A 15,614-nucleotide genomic window follows, 5' to 3' on the forward strand; every position below is an offset into this window, starting at 1 on the left:
AAGAGGAAAAGACATTAAAAAAAAAAAAAAGTCTCCTATTGAGCGGCGTGCACACTGGGTGGGTTTGCTTCCTGACGAGAGAGAGAGAGAGAAAAAAAAAACCACGACGGAAAATGTGCCCAGTTTAACCATGGAAAACTGGTTTGGCGCGCGTCCCTCCCGAGTGGACGGGATTGCGAGCGGCTTGGACGCGGAGCCGGGCAAGCCTGGCAGCCGCCTCCGCGAAGACACGGCGCCGGAGACGCCGGGTGCCGCGGAAAAGCGGGGACAGGGACGTGCCGGCCCCGACCTGCCCCTCTCCTCCGTGCCCCCCACAGCCTCGTCCTCCTCCCCTGGGGAGAGAGACGCTGAAGGAAGGTCTCCGGGAGTGAGAAGAAGAGGGTCAGAGCGCTCGCGTGCTAAATGAGCTCCAGATGTGCGTGCGCCGCGGTGCCTGCTCGCGGCCGCCAGCCTGAGTCACTGCGGGCAGGGCGGGGAAGGGGGGTTATCTCTATTTTGGTGCTGGGCGTGGGGCCGGGAAACAACGCGAGGAGAAGGCGGCGCAGTGTTTGAGCAGGCTTCACCTCCGCTTCCGAGCAGGTACGGACAGGCTCCGCAAAAGCCCCAGCGCGGCGGTGCGCCGAGGCCGCGCTCCACCCCTGCCCCGGCAGCGTTCATCCCGGCAGAGCTTCCCTTCCCCGCGGCTCCCCGTGCGCCGCCCCATCCCGGCCGCCCTCGGCACGGCGATCGGACAGACCCGCCTGCCTTTGGGAAGGTTTTGCTCTTTGCTTCTCCTCCTGCTCCCTTTTTCTCCCCGCTACATCCTTCCCAGACGTCCTTCCAGGAGGAGACCCGATTCCTGGTACACGGCATGAGACTTGTCCGCTGCAGCCTCCTCACATCACCCGTATTTTATATTTATATATATATTTTTGCACTGACTTTCCCAGAATAACAGGAGCCTCACTCTGTCTCACACAGGGCAGCTTCAGGGACTGGTACCAAAGTGTTGGATTTCAGCCCTATTTCCCCCCTCTACAAAATCTGGATCTCTTTGGACCAAGCTCCACAATGCAAGACCAACATCAGTGCTCACCTCCTGCCCTGCCCCGCGTGGCTTATGTAGCGCTGTCTTTAGGCTCACGGTCAGAGTGGAGCTCAGCGTAACCTCAGGTTGGAGTATTTTCCTCCGGTGTCACCAGAAACCTTGTATTTCTGCCTGGCTCCCTTAAGATCCTTTTGCAGCCTCCTTTGTTTTTAATTGCCATTTAAGTCCCCGAGCTCTAAGCACACAAGTTCTCCTGCTACAGCTAGTCCAGAATAGCTCCGATGTGGACACAGCGTTCACACAAGGTGCTTCTTCAGGGCAGCTTCTTCTCTGGCAGCTATGCAGGCAAGGCCCCGCCACCATCGCCAGCTGGCTGTCTACATTGAGCCTGTGTTCACAACTCCTAGTCCTAGTTGATAACTAAAACACAGCATCTAACTTAAGCATTAAGCATGATTTTTTTTTTCTTAATGCGGCCTTAGCTTTGTCGATGTGTCTGGGAGCTGTCAAAGGGTGGGTGAACATCCTGGATGAGAACTGGAGCTTTTCCCCCCATCCTGACCGTGGAAAGGCCAGAAAGGTGGAGCACCAATGATGTCCATCCCAAACACCGCAGATGGACCAAAGCCCCAAGCTTAGCACCCTGATCTGAATGTCCTCAAACCCTGGGAACATTTTATTACGGCGCTGGGGTTAGCTAGAGGACTTCTGAGCTGACCTGACAGCGAGTGAGATGGACTCTGAGTTACACCATAAAATAACAACCTACTTCCAAGTACTGGGATGTTTGCAAACAGGACTTCCCTTCGCATTTCTTTCTAACTACTTTAGGCTCCCCAACCCACTGACTAAACCTTGCTATCTTGTTTAATCAGCTTTCCAGAAGCAACATGCTTATGAAGCCAATGAAAAAGCCCAAGACAAAGAGGATAGAACATCTATCGGACCAAATCCAGCCGGTTTTTACCCATCTCCTCCCAGTCACAGACAGCCCAACTCCACTGCAGACGGGCATTAGTCAGAACGGGCGAATGGCACGTCTCCCCATCCTTCTCCGACCCGAGGAGAAGTATCATTTTTCTGCGAAGCAACACTTCCCTGAATCACACTTCCTGACCGTGCTGAAACTCCACTGAGGCAAATCATTTTTCTAACCCCTGAACTGGATGTTTCTAGAGGAAATACTGACAGACTTCTGCAGAGGACAGTTGGGGAAAAGGGATCTTTCATCTAGACTTTTTGCATGTAAACCAACCGCCTAATGAGCTCTCTGAAGACCACAGGTAATATATGAGTGTAACCTGACAGTGTGGCCAAAGCACTGAATATCCAGCGGCAACTCCCTCTCTTCAGGGGACAATTTAATCCATCTCTCAAGGTTACAGAGCAATTTAGCTAAAGATCATGGGTCAGATTCTGATCTCATTTGTATCTCAACTCCTTCTGTGAGCGAGGCCACCGCTTTCTCTACCGACCTGCTAGAAAGCTGGAAAGCAGCTAAATGGTCAGATCAGCACCTGATCCTGCAAAGCTTTACTTGCCTGAGCAGTTGGGGACACTCAGTGGGGCCTACCCACGTCCAGCTTGGTAGATAAAGCCAAAGCTGTTGAAGGCCAACAGACGAAACATCTGAACTATCCCCCAAAATTAACCTGGAAGAAGCAGAAGAAAAATATCTACAGCTCAGATCTTTCAGCCCAAATACATGGAACAAATTGACAATCGTTAGCAGTAATTTCTCAACTAACGCCTCTGCAAGCAAGCACGGGGCTTGCAGGATTGGCCCCCCCAAGCAAGGCAAATCCTACACCCAGCTGACTCCAAGCATACGCCAACTTACAGTCTGATTCGATTTAAAACAGCTGACTTGTAAATGAGGCTTATAATGGAATTGGCAAATGACCCTTAAATATAGTATTGCAAACCAGCAGCATACAAAAATAATCAGGGCTCAAGTCAGGATTCAGACCTCAGCCGCAAACGAGAGCAGGATCACGGGTGCTTCACACCGCTGGGCAAGAAACAGCACAAGCAAGCTGGGAGAAAACCTCAGCCTCTCTCCTCTTGGGGCTTTCAGAGGTGACCCTTCAGAAAGAAAAAAAGGAGAGGAAAAAAGGAGAAAAGGCGGCCCCGCCGCGTAAAGAGAGACAGGCTTGCGTGTTTGTTTTGGCTGATCCTGAACTCCAGGCAGTTTCCAACTGGAACCCAGAAATGCTTATGGTGTTTGGATTCCGTCTACATCCCTCCCATGACGTGAAGAGCCTTTCGGGATGATGGGCTGGGATTTTTCTTCCCCTAACGACTATATTTACTGCTGCATTTTGAACTCACCATGCTGTCATTACAATGTCAGATTAAATTACATGTATGATAACCATAACAGAAATACATGCACTGGTTCACAAAGGCTTTACAAGGAAACATTTTCAGGGGAAGTTGGGATTGCTCGAACGTCCGGACTCAAAGGGGGTGTCCAAAAGAGGCTTTGAATTAAAGGGCACTGACTGCAGCCAGAATCTGGCCTGCTGGAGCTGAACAGATGGAATTTATGCTTTTGTCTGGCTTTACCGGGTAAAGTGTTTTTTATTTGTCCTGGTGTAACTGCAAATTTGCTCCAGCGATTTAACCAATGCTACCCTGGATTTACACCAGTGCAGCTGAGGACAAGGAAGTTAAAATGGGCTGCGAGACAGTTCTGCAAATTAATCCAAATCCTCTACCTGGCCAGAGGTAACTGGATCTGCCTTTGAGGCTGTTCTTCCAAATATCCCTGTAACTGCTGGGAAAAAATAGCAGCCAGGTTTCTTCCAACCGCTGTGGGCAGCTGGGTAAGTGAACTTGGCTGATCTGCCTCGAGGGCTGTTCCAGGGCACAGTTACAGAGGCAGCAACCTCCAGGAGAGAGGTAGGATGGCATCATCTTCCATCGGCACAGCTGGATGCGTAAGTCAACATCTGTGCAGGCTCTGATTGCATCTACCTACGGGGAAAGGTACAACTATAACTAAGCCAGTTTAGATAAAGTGCTACATCTTCCAGGCAAACCTATTAGATGTTACAGACCACTTTTGTGGAGCAGTGTGACATATCAATATCTACACATGCTTTGGCTCTCAGCTCCTAAACAGAAGGTGTCTTGCTGAGCAGCTGCTTCACTCTTGCTGTCTTACACAAAAAGAAATGCAGGTGCCTAACACAACCCCACGTATCTGTGCACGGGAGAAGGATATTGCATGGGTGTAGAAAGTACATGGCATCCACGGTACTAGTCCAAGATACAGTCTTCCTCCTGGGCATGAAAGCCTCAGGATTTTACCCCACTGTCCTCATCATTTCACTGTCTCTGTTTTGCATTTCCTCTTACAGCATAGAGATGTCAGTCCCTGCGTTAATTGTATTTACCGTGAATTCTCTCTAGCTGAGGAAAATTCCTTAGATAAAGGGTTACAATAAAATAAGACATTTGGAAAGATCTATCTCTCCATCCACCCATCTAGCCTCCCATCTCTGGCATTTCTAATACACATTATGCTGCTTTATTTACGCATCACATTAGCAAAATAACCTTTAAAACATTTTAATTTATTCTCCCTGTTTGTCAGTGAAAACATTCACCCAAAATCAGCTTAAATGCTGCATCTTGCATTTTATGTGTTTTTTAGGCACATATATCCCCTCATTCAGTCCTAGGAACGGGCAGGAACCCAGCGGCTTGCCAACACTGCACTTCAAAGCAGTTCGCCAGCGCTCGCCACGACCACGGGCTGGAATGAAACGGCAGCGCTGCAGCACGCCGGGACTTCCCTTTTCCATGTCGGCACTTCAAAATGTTTAAAAATGCACTTACGCCCCATTCTGACCGCTGCCTCTGTTTGCAAACCCTGCCCCGAGCTTCGTGTCAGGTCAGCGGGAGTCGCGTCCGCGTTGTTCGCATACCTGAGGACGAGGCAGCGGGACTCGCTCGCTGCACACGGAACAAAGACCCGAGTTACTGCAGCGCTCTGCCCGGTGCCGCGCAATTATGGTTAGAGAAAACCCTTGTTTAGAGCAGAACCCTTCCAGCTGGGGAAAAAGTGACTTAATTATAAGCTCATTGTGCTCCGGGCGTGTACAGTATGTTTGTGAGTGGCGCGTGTATACGTGTGTGTGAGGCTAAGAGCAGGGCTGTGCTCCTTGCCCAGGTGGACAGCCACATCTGCTGACCCACCGATGAGTTGCAGTTGATGGTAGGGGCAAGCAAACCAGCTTCTACAGATGGTGAAACGGGGGATTTGAAGTGTCCTTCCATGGCTTCCATGAGGACCTGCTGAGGGCCTCGGCGACAAGCTTGCTTGGGTAGGTCATCAGCTAGGTTTGGTTTCTACCTCCTCCTCCTCCAGAGGTCCTGCAGGACTGGAGCTCAGTATGAAGTTGCTGGCATTTTACCCAGAGATGCTAAAGCCCTTTATATGGCCAAGCGCTCCACCAGGTCGTATAAAAGCACCCTATAGAGGAAAAGATCTGCATGCAGTTAAACTTCCAGAGCTCCTCAGTGCTGCGTATGCCAAGGTACATGCTCCTTTATGGCATGCACACGAAGCATATGCATCACAGAATATTTTTACAGCACTGTCTTTTCTTCCATTTATTTTAAGGAACAGAATGTGGTTTCCTCTACTGCATTTCTCATATGATGCTTAAAAATAAAATTTGAACCTACATCAAACCAAACAGCTTCTTGCCAAAGGTGGCAAAGAAACCCTCTTCTACGGTGAACCCATCAGGAGGGGGAACCTAACTCCCTCTGTGGCCCTATTCACCGAGCACCATCCAGCCCCTAAGAGCCAGTGCAAAATCTGCAGCGTATCCTTCCTGCTGCTGCACACGAGTTCTCGGAAATGTGTAACGCCTCGAGTAGAGCACGGGCTGATTTACACTTACAGCAGGGCAACTTTAACGGCAGCAGGAGCACACGTGTAAATCTCCAGGCACAGTAAAAAACCATACAGTCCCGGTCCTTTGAATTTGTTCTGCTCTGAATGCCACTGAATAAAAATGAGGTTCTTCAGTAAAAAAAAAGAGGGACATGTCCTTTCTGCAGGAGAGGAGGGATTTCTAAGGGCACAGAGCTATAAATAATCATTCAAGCCATTTCTACGTGTCTCAACAACAACCCGCGACAGGCCACAGACTAGTGAAGAGGGTGGGTGTCCCCACAGTCCTGGTGCCATCCAGTTTATTAATTTCTAAGAGTTGTTATTGCCAACCACTGCTGTTCAGACACTGTTTGTCCTGTCCCCAGAGCAGAAACCCGCCTCTAGGACCCCCGCTAAAGACCTAAATGACCTTGACTTCTCCTTGACCTTCATCTAGGGCAGGTTAAGCCTCTGCTCTTAAGGTGTATTTGAGTTTGAAGGCATTGGATAAGGCCCTGTGAGAGAATAAAGACAAGGCTGCTTGTGAAAATGCAAGCTGAAATGAGAAAATGAAATGAATGGCCACCCCTAAAAGAAAAAACTCCTGCCATAAAGCAGATTTTGAGAGAAAAAAAAAAGAAACGGTCGTGCACTGCCCTGCTTTGCTAAACAGGCAGATGGGACCTGTATTTCTCTTCTGAAACTTTAATGTGAAGAATATGATTCTGCTGCAAGCGTATTTTATATGCCTGGCGATTAAAGGGGAAGGGAAGGGTATAATTTATAGAATTGTGAAACGCACAGGATAGCTTTCTAGCTACAATGTTTCTTTATTTTCTTGTTATTCCTTTTATTCTTCCTTTTGCTTCTAGCGCTTGTGAAAGGTGATGGATGGGCAGCAGCGGAGACAGAAATCTTCCTTTTATATTTGTGGGGCAGGTACCTCATCAGCAACAGCAGCAGCTACACGAGCTGCATCTTCTCCGAACAACAGCAATCCTGAGACAAAAAAAGGTGCTTCAGTATATCCTTAGGCTTTCTGCAATATCTGGCTCCTATAACCATCTCACCTCTGTCATTAATGGACTTCATGCTTTCAAAAGGTGAGGTTGAGCCAGGTCTAGCTGTAGCCAGCAGCACACATGTCCAAGCTCATATCTGAGTCTCCAGACCCTGCACCTCCAAGCACAGTCTACCCCTCATCTCTAGTGGTACCAAGATAACTGAGCTGCGCTGGTACTTCCCATCCTGGCCGCCTCTGTATGAAGCAAGCAAGCATCACCTCCTCTTGGCTAGAAAGCAGCCTTGCAGAGAAGGACCTGGGGGTGCTGGTGGACCACAAGGTGCACAGGAGTCAGCAGTATGCCCTTGCAGTGAAGAAGGCCGGACACACACTGAGCTGCACTAGGAAAAGTGTTGCCAGGAGGTTGAAGGAAATGATTCTTCCTCTCTCTTCAGCGCTTGTGAGGTGAGATCTGGAGGACTGTGTCCAGCTGGGGCTCTCCAGTACAGGACAAACGTTATCATCCTGGAGGTATAGCAAGATGGTTAGGGGGCTGGAGCACACAGTGTAAGAGGAGAAGTTTGTTCAGACCAGAAGAGAGAAGGTGAAGGTGGGAACTTAATTGCTTTAGTCAACTACTTATGGAATAGCTATAGAGAAGGTGGAGAGGGCAAGATGCTACGGATGCAAGTTGCAGCAAAGGATGTTTTGATCATATGTAAGAAAAACATGTTTTACTATGCGGCTGGTCAAACATTGGACCATGCACCCAGAGGGGCTTTTTCTGTCCTTGGAGATACTCAAAACTCACTGATACAAAGGCATGAGCCAGACCTAGCACTTGTCCTGCTTTGGGTGGAAGATTGAACAAGAGGCCTCCAAAGGTCCTCACCAACCAAAGCCAGTCTCTGACTCCATGTTTTGGTTTTGCAGGTAGGGAACCAAGGCAGAAAGGAGATGAAACGATACAAGCACAAGCTCATAGTGGGTCTGCACCTGAGGCTACATCTCCAGAGAGCTCTCTAGAGCCCTTCCCACACTGCTGTAGAATCAACTGCTTCTGGGTATATTAGACATGGCACCATAGCTGTATAAGTGCTGGGCTTTCCAGGGTCATCTGCTCTTCTTTCTTCCCTGGTCAAAGGAAGCTATTCTCCAGCTGTAAAACTCTTCTTCTTCTTCTTTTTTTTTTTTAACTTCAGGGCCAATTCAGCAACTCATCTTTCTCCTAAGACTGTCAGCAAAAGTGTCATCTGTACTGCTGGTTTCTGTGATGTGGAATCATGCCCACCAAGACTTGGACCAAGACTATGCAGCCCATTTCGTGTAAGCCACCAACCAGCCCACACTTGGCAAAAACTGAAGACCGTATCAACCATGCCTGCATGACTTATGGCTCTGGGCCATTTTTCTCCAGCACTCTGAGCAGCCACGATATAAATCTTGCTCTTCATTCACTAGTCTTAGGCCATGACAACACAATCACTTGGCTCCCCACGCCACACAGTCTTTGGGTGTTTGTCAGAGATGTGTCAGTGGAAAAACGAACTCTATACCCTGGCGAGAGCAGCTGGAAGGAGAGCAGTTCTTCATAAAACCAACCACTGCTGCCCTTTCTCAGCTCACTTGCTGGCTGCAGGACGAATTCAGATCCTTGTGAAATCACTACGGACATTTACCTGCACTGGGAGCAAATCCGTATTTCTCCTTCCAGGGGGAATAAACAAGCAGAATTTTCTTTGCGCAGATAAATGCAGGGCCAGCGTCGTGCTTCCCCTGCAGTGCCAGCACTCTCACACCTAAACATCTTCATGAAACAGTGTGCATGTGCATGTACACACATCCTTTATTTGGACCTAAATTGACTCCTTATGGAGAAGCCCACTTGTCCCACTGAAGTCAGTTGAGTCCTCCCACCCACCTCAGCGAGGCTACGATTCCTGATAAACCGCACAGTGGTAATTGGTAGAGTCACAGAGAAAGCAATTTCCTCAACCGGTAAAACTGAAGTTCTGTAGCACTTTTTATATATTACCCAAATGATCCTTTTCACTGCCTTAAACCTCTTTACTGAAATATTCTTGGCTCTGATTATTACCGTCCTGCTAGAGCGTGCTGATGGGATGCTGGGACCCTACCGCGTGCTGGACGGTGCACAAACATACATCCACAGTGACCACCCCTATGGAGACCAGCGATAGAGAAGATGACAGTGGGATTTGATAGGAAGGACAAAGCAGTCTCAAACCGCTCTTGAGCCCTAGTATTATACGGATGCAGTTCAGGAAAGTCACGCAGTTATTAATTATCAGGTTATCAGTACCAGAGAGGTGGAGTCTTACTTCTGTCCAACTGGGGAACGAAGAGAGCCCATCCCCAGCTGAAAGCTGTGGGTGAAGGTATTGCACCAGCGAGAGGATTAAATCACGTTCCCTAATTTAATATTTCCCAATATGAGGAAAAGACACAGAGGAAGAGCCCAGGTAAAACGCTAGCTGCTGAAGGTGGGTTAGGAAAGGCTCGCAGCAGAGAGAAGCTCGGAGAAGGATTGCAGGGGGAGGAAGTTGCCTGCCACATGAGCCACCGAGCGCTTCAAACACGGGGCACGGATAAATGGAGTCACGGAGCAGGGTGGGAGGAGATGAAGGAAGCAGGCAGGAGAGAAGATTACAGGAGTGTAAGGAACAACAAAGAGGAGGAGAGAGGAGAGGAAAAATTATGCAGGGCCTCGAAGGTCAAAAGAGTCAACTTCAAAAGGATTCCTTAAAAGACATAAAGCCAATGCCTTCATATTCAATTATTTAGTTTTCACACAAATCTAAGTAATATATGGTTTTTTTGCACTCCCAACACTCAATCTGGCACAAAACAAAGACAAAGTGGAGAAATGATGGGAGAAGCTTCAGACTCTTTGCTTCCCCGATGCACTTAGATGGGGCTGGATTCTGCGCTACCCCCTCGCAAAGCGAGCTGAGCACGGAGGAGGCTTTTCTGCTTCGTGTGAATGGGAGGGTGCAAGCGGGACCACAACCAGGATTTCTTGTTCGTGGACTGCAAAATGGTAAAAGATAACTTCAAGTTAGCTTAAACTCTTGCTTGCCCCAAAATAAAATGTTCTGTATAAATTCTGGGCATCTGGCATAGACTGTATTTAATTAAAAACAAAGGCAATGTTGGAGCAAACAAATCACACTGCACATGAAAATCAGAGTTTCGCTCCGAGAACGTTGAAATGAAATGTTTTCCTTCCCCACAATTTTTGTATTAGTATGACAAAACCGACCCAAATTCATGGAATTGTTTATGTCGTCAAATCTTCACTTTGTACTAAAACATATTTGGCTGAATTATCTCTCCCAACTGTACTTACAGAAGCTAAAGCTAAGTACAAAGCTAAAAGAGTCTGCTCCTGTGTCCTGGGGCATTCAACCCATCAGCACTGTTAAAATCACCAACAAGCTATGGCAAGCTAATGTCAGTAAAATGGTACCCAACAGGAGGTTTGAAGCCTGCATAGTGAGCTCTACAATAAGTTCCAGGCCATTAAACACCAGGCTTAAGTAAAATATTGCAGCGGGTCACATTTTAAAGTGGGCAGAGTTGGTTGGGGAATCATTGAGGACCCACGAGGATGTTTCTGGAGGAGAACGGAAATTCTGCCATACTCTTTTGCTAAAAGAGCCGCTTTGCTTTAAATTTCAGCTCCTTGCTCCCTGCTCAGATTTTCCTCCTACTGCAGGAGCTTCCTTCCACGCAACCCGAACTTTTCCCCATGCCTCCAATGTAAGGACTGGCAGATCCCTCTCCAGTCACGCTGGGAAGCATCCGTGTTTCTCAGACTATGTGGGTAAGAGCAGAAGCACATTCAGAAACAAAAAATGGTAAAAATGGGTAAATGTTATTTGTTGTTAAAAGTAAAACAGAAAAGATCCACCTGAAAATACAAGGGTGAAGGTGCCTCCTCCCCTTCCCCTGCTAAAGTTAGCATCTCCTTGGGTCTATTTTAATCCTTCGGACTGCAATGGTTACACATCACTCACTATCAGCGCGGCAAAGCCTGTAATAATTCATCCGGAACGAGACTGTTCCCGGGATCGCTTTGTAGACGGGGCAAGATGAGCCACCCGCGCTAGACCCTCCCGGGGCCGCGAGCCGGCCAAGGCGGATGTGCAGCCGGAGTGGCCCACGGCTCCTGTTTCGGCTGATGCAATCCCCCTCCGGGCCAGCTCCTGCCCAGGTGCAGCTTGGAAACCCTCCGCCCGGAACGGCTGCACGCCCAGGGACAGGACGCCGTGCCCGGGACGTCTCACCCCAGCGCGAAAGCGCGGCAATGATTAACGCCGGGGAGGCGAGCGCGCTGCCGCATTGTGTTAAAACCACGGCAGGGCCAGCCCCGGGGTGTTTATAACCCAACGGGGAAAAAAAGCAGAAACAAAGTGACTTGGCTAAGGCCCTCTAAGAGGTCAGCAGCAGAGCAAAGAGACAAACCATGTCCTCCATCCCCTCCGACAGCTCGCCCGGGTCCCAAGCATTTAGTACTTTACTCTGTTCAGCTTTGACCTTATGAGTTCTCTTCACCTTCTCCTGGCAGCTTCCTAATGGGCAAATAAATCTCAGGAGAGTATCTTAAATTCTTTTTTATCACAGACTGTATCAGTGTGATAATAAGATCAGCCTTCAGACTCCCCATTAAGTCACAGAAGGTGTGGTCATCCGTCATGCTTTTCTCAGCCTTAATTGCCAGACAGACACTTTAAGTGGAAAGTCCATCTAATGAGCCCAATCATTAAAACATCCCTGGTTCCCATTTGAGATAGAAAATTATATTACTCTAATAAGGGGGTTGCATCTTTGCCCCCCTATTCAATCATGTGGCACAGGGAAGGTGAGACTTCTCTGTGAGTTTGCCTTGGATGTGTCTCATTTAAATACAACCCCCTACTTCAGGCAAGAAAAAGTGGCAAAACGCTATGTAGAACAAGAGCTGGGTGGTCAGAGAAGGGACCGCTGACCTCAAGGTGATGAAAGAGGGGTGCTGGCACTGCGGACGTGCTTGTGAGGGTTGGCTGGATGGAGATGGCAGAGGAGCCACCACGGTTTTGCCAGGGTGGAGAAGAAGTGAAGTCCGGTGTACTTATAGGAAAGGTCAAATGGGACGTGTAAGCGGGCTCTTCAGGCCTAGCTACAGGACAGATCTTTCCTCAGCGGTTTGTAAGAACAGCCTCCATTTGGAGAAACATTTGGCTATAGCTGGTCACCTTCACGAGCCTGCACCACGTGGAAGGAGCTGTTGGGTAGTTTTTACTAGCCGCGTTTTGCAGAGAGCTGGGAAACTGAGGCAGGCTAGGTAATGTGCAGAACGGCACTCAAATTGGGGGTCACAGCTGCAGCAACCCGACTGAAGGGCAAGAAGCCAGCCGAAAGCCCTCGCACAAGGCAAGTCCAGCTGAAGTCCCAAAATGGCTCACCCTACAAGTCCTTGGTGAAAGGGTAATTTTCTCTTGTCGCGTTCAGTCCTACGTGCTGCCTCCCAGTAGAAACACTCGCTTTGGGAAGAAGTGAGGACCTGCAAGGCTAGGCTCCCCCTGCCCCCAGGTGCTTCCCATCTCTCCATCTCACACCGCTACTCAGCACCGAAATATCTGAGCTCCTTCCATGTAAAATCAGCCAAAGTCTTCAGTGGTCTCCAAGTGTGCCGCACGCCTTTGGCTACATGCCAAAGCACCCTTATTCCCCCCGGAATAAAGCTCCTGCATTGATTTGCTCCCACCGCAAAGTATTAGCAGCCAGCTGCTCCGCAGGGATTTCCACACGGAAAGCCGAGACAGGCCGGAGTTACGAGCTCCGGCGGCAGATTTGCCAGGTGCTCGGAGGGCTGGTGCGGAGCGATCCCTAATGAAAACAATGAAGCACGGAAGGGTGTGTTACTTTTGGGTAATAATACATCTTAAACTGCACGGTGAGGCAAAGGCGACGCCGCACCCTAAGCCACCCGAAGGGCGTGGGCATTATACAATGATTCGCCCACACCCAGAATCTCCGACGACAATTAACATCCAGCCTCGCGCACGAATCAGTAAATACCGTCTCTGCAACCAGGAAACGTCGACATTTTCCGTGTGTTAGAAAAAGCCCCAAAGATGTGTCTTGACACGAACAGCGCTTTGGGCAGATCTACGCCATCACGGCCAACGGTGGTTATTTTCTACCCCTGAAAGAAGCCGCGGTGCAGTCAAGAGCAGTGATTTTTTTAAGGTGCAAAGGGGTGCTCCAGCATGGACTTCTGAGTTTCCATCACTTCCTTCTTAAAAAAAGCAAAAAGAGAAGATGGAAAAATCTAAATTGTTAATTACATTTTTATAACTACCAAGTCATGCAAGATTCTTTATTGATATTAAGACGACAAGATCTCATCACGCCCAAGTTTATTTTGATAGCTGTAAATCCACTTCTGCTAAAGTCAGCTGGAAAAGATTTTACTATTGAGTAATGATGGAAACAAAATACCACTTATTACAAGGAAACAGGAACAAGAACCTATTTGACGCTGAAAGGCAACCGAGCTAATCCGTTTGTTATTAAGAGATAGCGAAAGAAGTCTTTTTTGCCACTCTGAGATACTGGCAGCAAGATCCGTTGGCTGTTAACAGAGATCCCAGGCTTGCCCTAAACCGCAGTGCAATTGCAGTGATGCTCATGAAAACTGTAATTAAAGATGCAGCTCCAGGGTTGAACCTCCAGCCATCACCATATCTTAGAAGGAGAAAAAAACCCGAACCCTAACACAAGAGTATTTCCAGATCTGTTCTTAAGCATTTCTGGGGTCAGGAAAGTTGAGCTGCCTTTCCAACATAAACTCACCTGTTCATTAAAAAATGGCAAGGACTGATGAAGATTACGACAAATCTACCTCAAGGTATCCCCTAGAGAAAGGCAGAGCTGATACTCTTTGGGCTTGTGTAAAGGAAGGGGCTAGCAAAGTTGCATGTGGGCAATGTAGGCAATACCGCAGAGGGCTGCTGAACTGCACAGAAACGTGTTCAAGGCCGACGATGATACTACTGAAACGGGAGGCCCGCTGGACTCGGGGAAGGACTTCAGGCCAGAAACACAGAGGCTCCAAGGCTTCTGAAGGCACAGGCAGCGTTCCCGTGGAGGAATGCTTGTTGCAATACCAGCAAAGGAGGAGATGGGACCTACAGGGAGAAATGAACTGCATCTTTCCGGCTGACACAGCAGGGACGGTTTGGATAGTGCAGAACAACGGGGTTACACACGGGAGCCGTGGACGTTGCTATTTGCCTTCGGGGAAGTCAATGCGAGCAGATGGGGAAATATTTGTACAGATAAGAAAGTCCTGCTCGAATCTCAGATTCCTGATTGCAGGTGGGAGAAGGATTTGAATTCTCCAGCTATAGATCAGAAGAGCAGGAGCAAGGCAGAGCCATAACAGCATGTGTAAAGGTGGTGCAATAAAAATATCCAGTGCTACCGCTGTTTGGACTATGATAGTTTGAAGCATCTTCAGATGAGATTAGGTTTTTACTGTGCAAGGTGCAGGGTTTATTATTATTTTTATTGTTATTACTACTACTAACTGCAATAACCATTTATACTGCATCAGTGTCTAAGAGCTATGAGCAGGACGCGCGCCCTGTAGAGGAACCGCATAAACAAGGCAGGAGAAGGAGCAATCTCTCCCTAAAAGCTCGCGCCCAAAATAAACAGTGGGAGAAAACAGAGATTACCTCGTTTGCACAGATGAGGAACAGATACTCGGTGATTTGCCCAAGGCCACATAGGAAGCCCACGTCAGAGCCAAAATTTCAAGCTAGATCTTCCAAATCGCAATTCGCCACCTTATCTAGATGATCAGCCCAAGCTGGCTCTCTGCCTAGGACTGAGTCTTATCCTACAACCAGAGGCACCATGAAACTCGGAGAGGCGCTGGCAGTGGGCATTGGGCCTCACGTGTGGGTGCCACCACGTGCCTGGGCTCATGGTCCTTGCCCATGGGTCCGATGCCTGGGTGGCTCATCCCTAAGCCCAGCTTTGCTGAGGAGCAGCAGGAGGCTACTCAAAGAGCGTTGGCCCAATTCACAGAGCCTGTCGCTACCGAGTTCTGGTACCCGCTCAGATGACTGTCACTGAAACCAGGATAGAATAAATCACCCAAAGGAGCAGGGACGGCAGGGCTTGGCCTCACAACAGCCCTGGGGGTTTTGCTCGTGCTTCCCACGGCTCACCTGGTAGCAGGCTCAGGACTTTCCCCTGCATGAAAGCAAAAAGATTTTTTTGGCACCAAGGGAAAGTGGATTTCCCAGGCTTGCGGAAGCCCAGCCAGCGTACAGGCAGCTCCCAAGGAAAAACAGAAACAGGGAAAGTCAGTGAGGCTGGGAACTGCAGCTCCTCGCCTCGGGCACCCGACCTGCCGGAGCGGGACGGGAAGGCTCTGCGGGCACGGAGGAAGGCTCACCGCGACGGTAACGCCGGCTGCAAACCGGAGCTTTTCCAAACATAAACAGTTTGGGAAGAAGGGAGACAGCGAGCAAGCTAAAAATAAGCAGCAGCGAGTGAAAAGGATTAAAGGAGCCCAAAAGAAATAGCGAGCGGCAAATTGCACGGAATTGTTCGGCAAACAATAAAGGCTCCTTGCCATCTCCCTGCAACAGGCGGCTGGCACGGAGAGA

General features: G+C 48.9%; 1 protein-coding gene and 1 long non-coding RNA gene across 6 annotated transcripts in view; one reads left to right on the forward strand and one right to left on the reverse strand.

Annotated features, from left to right (window-relative positions):
• LOC112994501 (zinc finger and BTB domain-containing protein 7C) overlaps positions 1-15,614 on the reverse strand; it is a 182,960-nt gene that overhangs the window by 18,533 nt on the left and 148,813 nt on the right. The gene's annotated exons all lie outside the window — the stretch shown is intronic.
• LOC135324280 (uncharacterized) lies at positions 464-10,050 on the forward strand. 3 transcript variants are annotated; one of them, XR_010385644.1, is made up of 4 exons: positions 464-579; positions 1,903-5,361; positions 6,794-7,988; positions 8,127-10,050. It is a non-coding gene; the product is annotated as an uncharacterized LOC135324280 (long non-coding RNA). The 3 variants fall into 3 exon arrangements; XR_010385645.1 differs by having other exon boundaries at positions 1,903-4,018; positions 4,689-5,361; positions 6,794-10,050; XR_010385643.1 differs by having other exon boundaries at positions 6,794-10,050.

Source organism: Dromaius novaehollandiae, chromosome W (genome assembly GCF_036370855.1).
Source record: "Dromaius novaehollandiae isolate bDroNov1 chromosome W, bDroNov1.hap1, whole genome shotgun sequence".
Taxonomy (NCBI): domain Eukaryota; kingdom Metazoa; phylum Chordata; class Aves; order Casuariiformes; family Dromaiidae; genus Dromaius; species Dromaius novaehollandiae.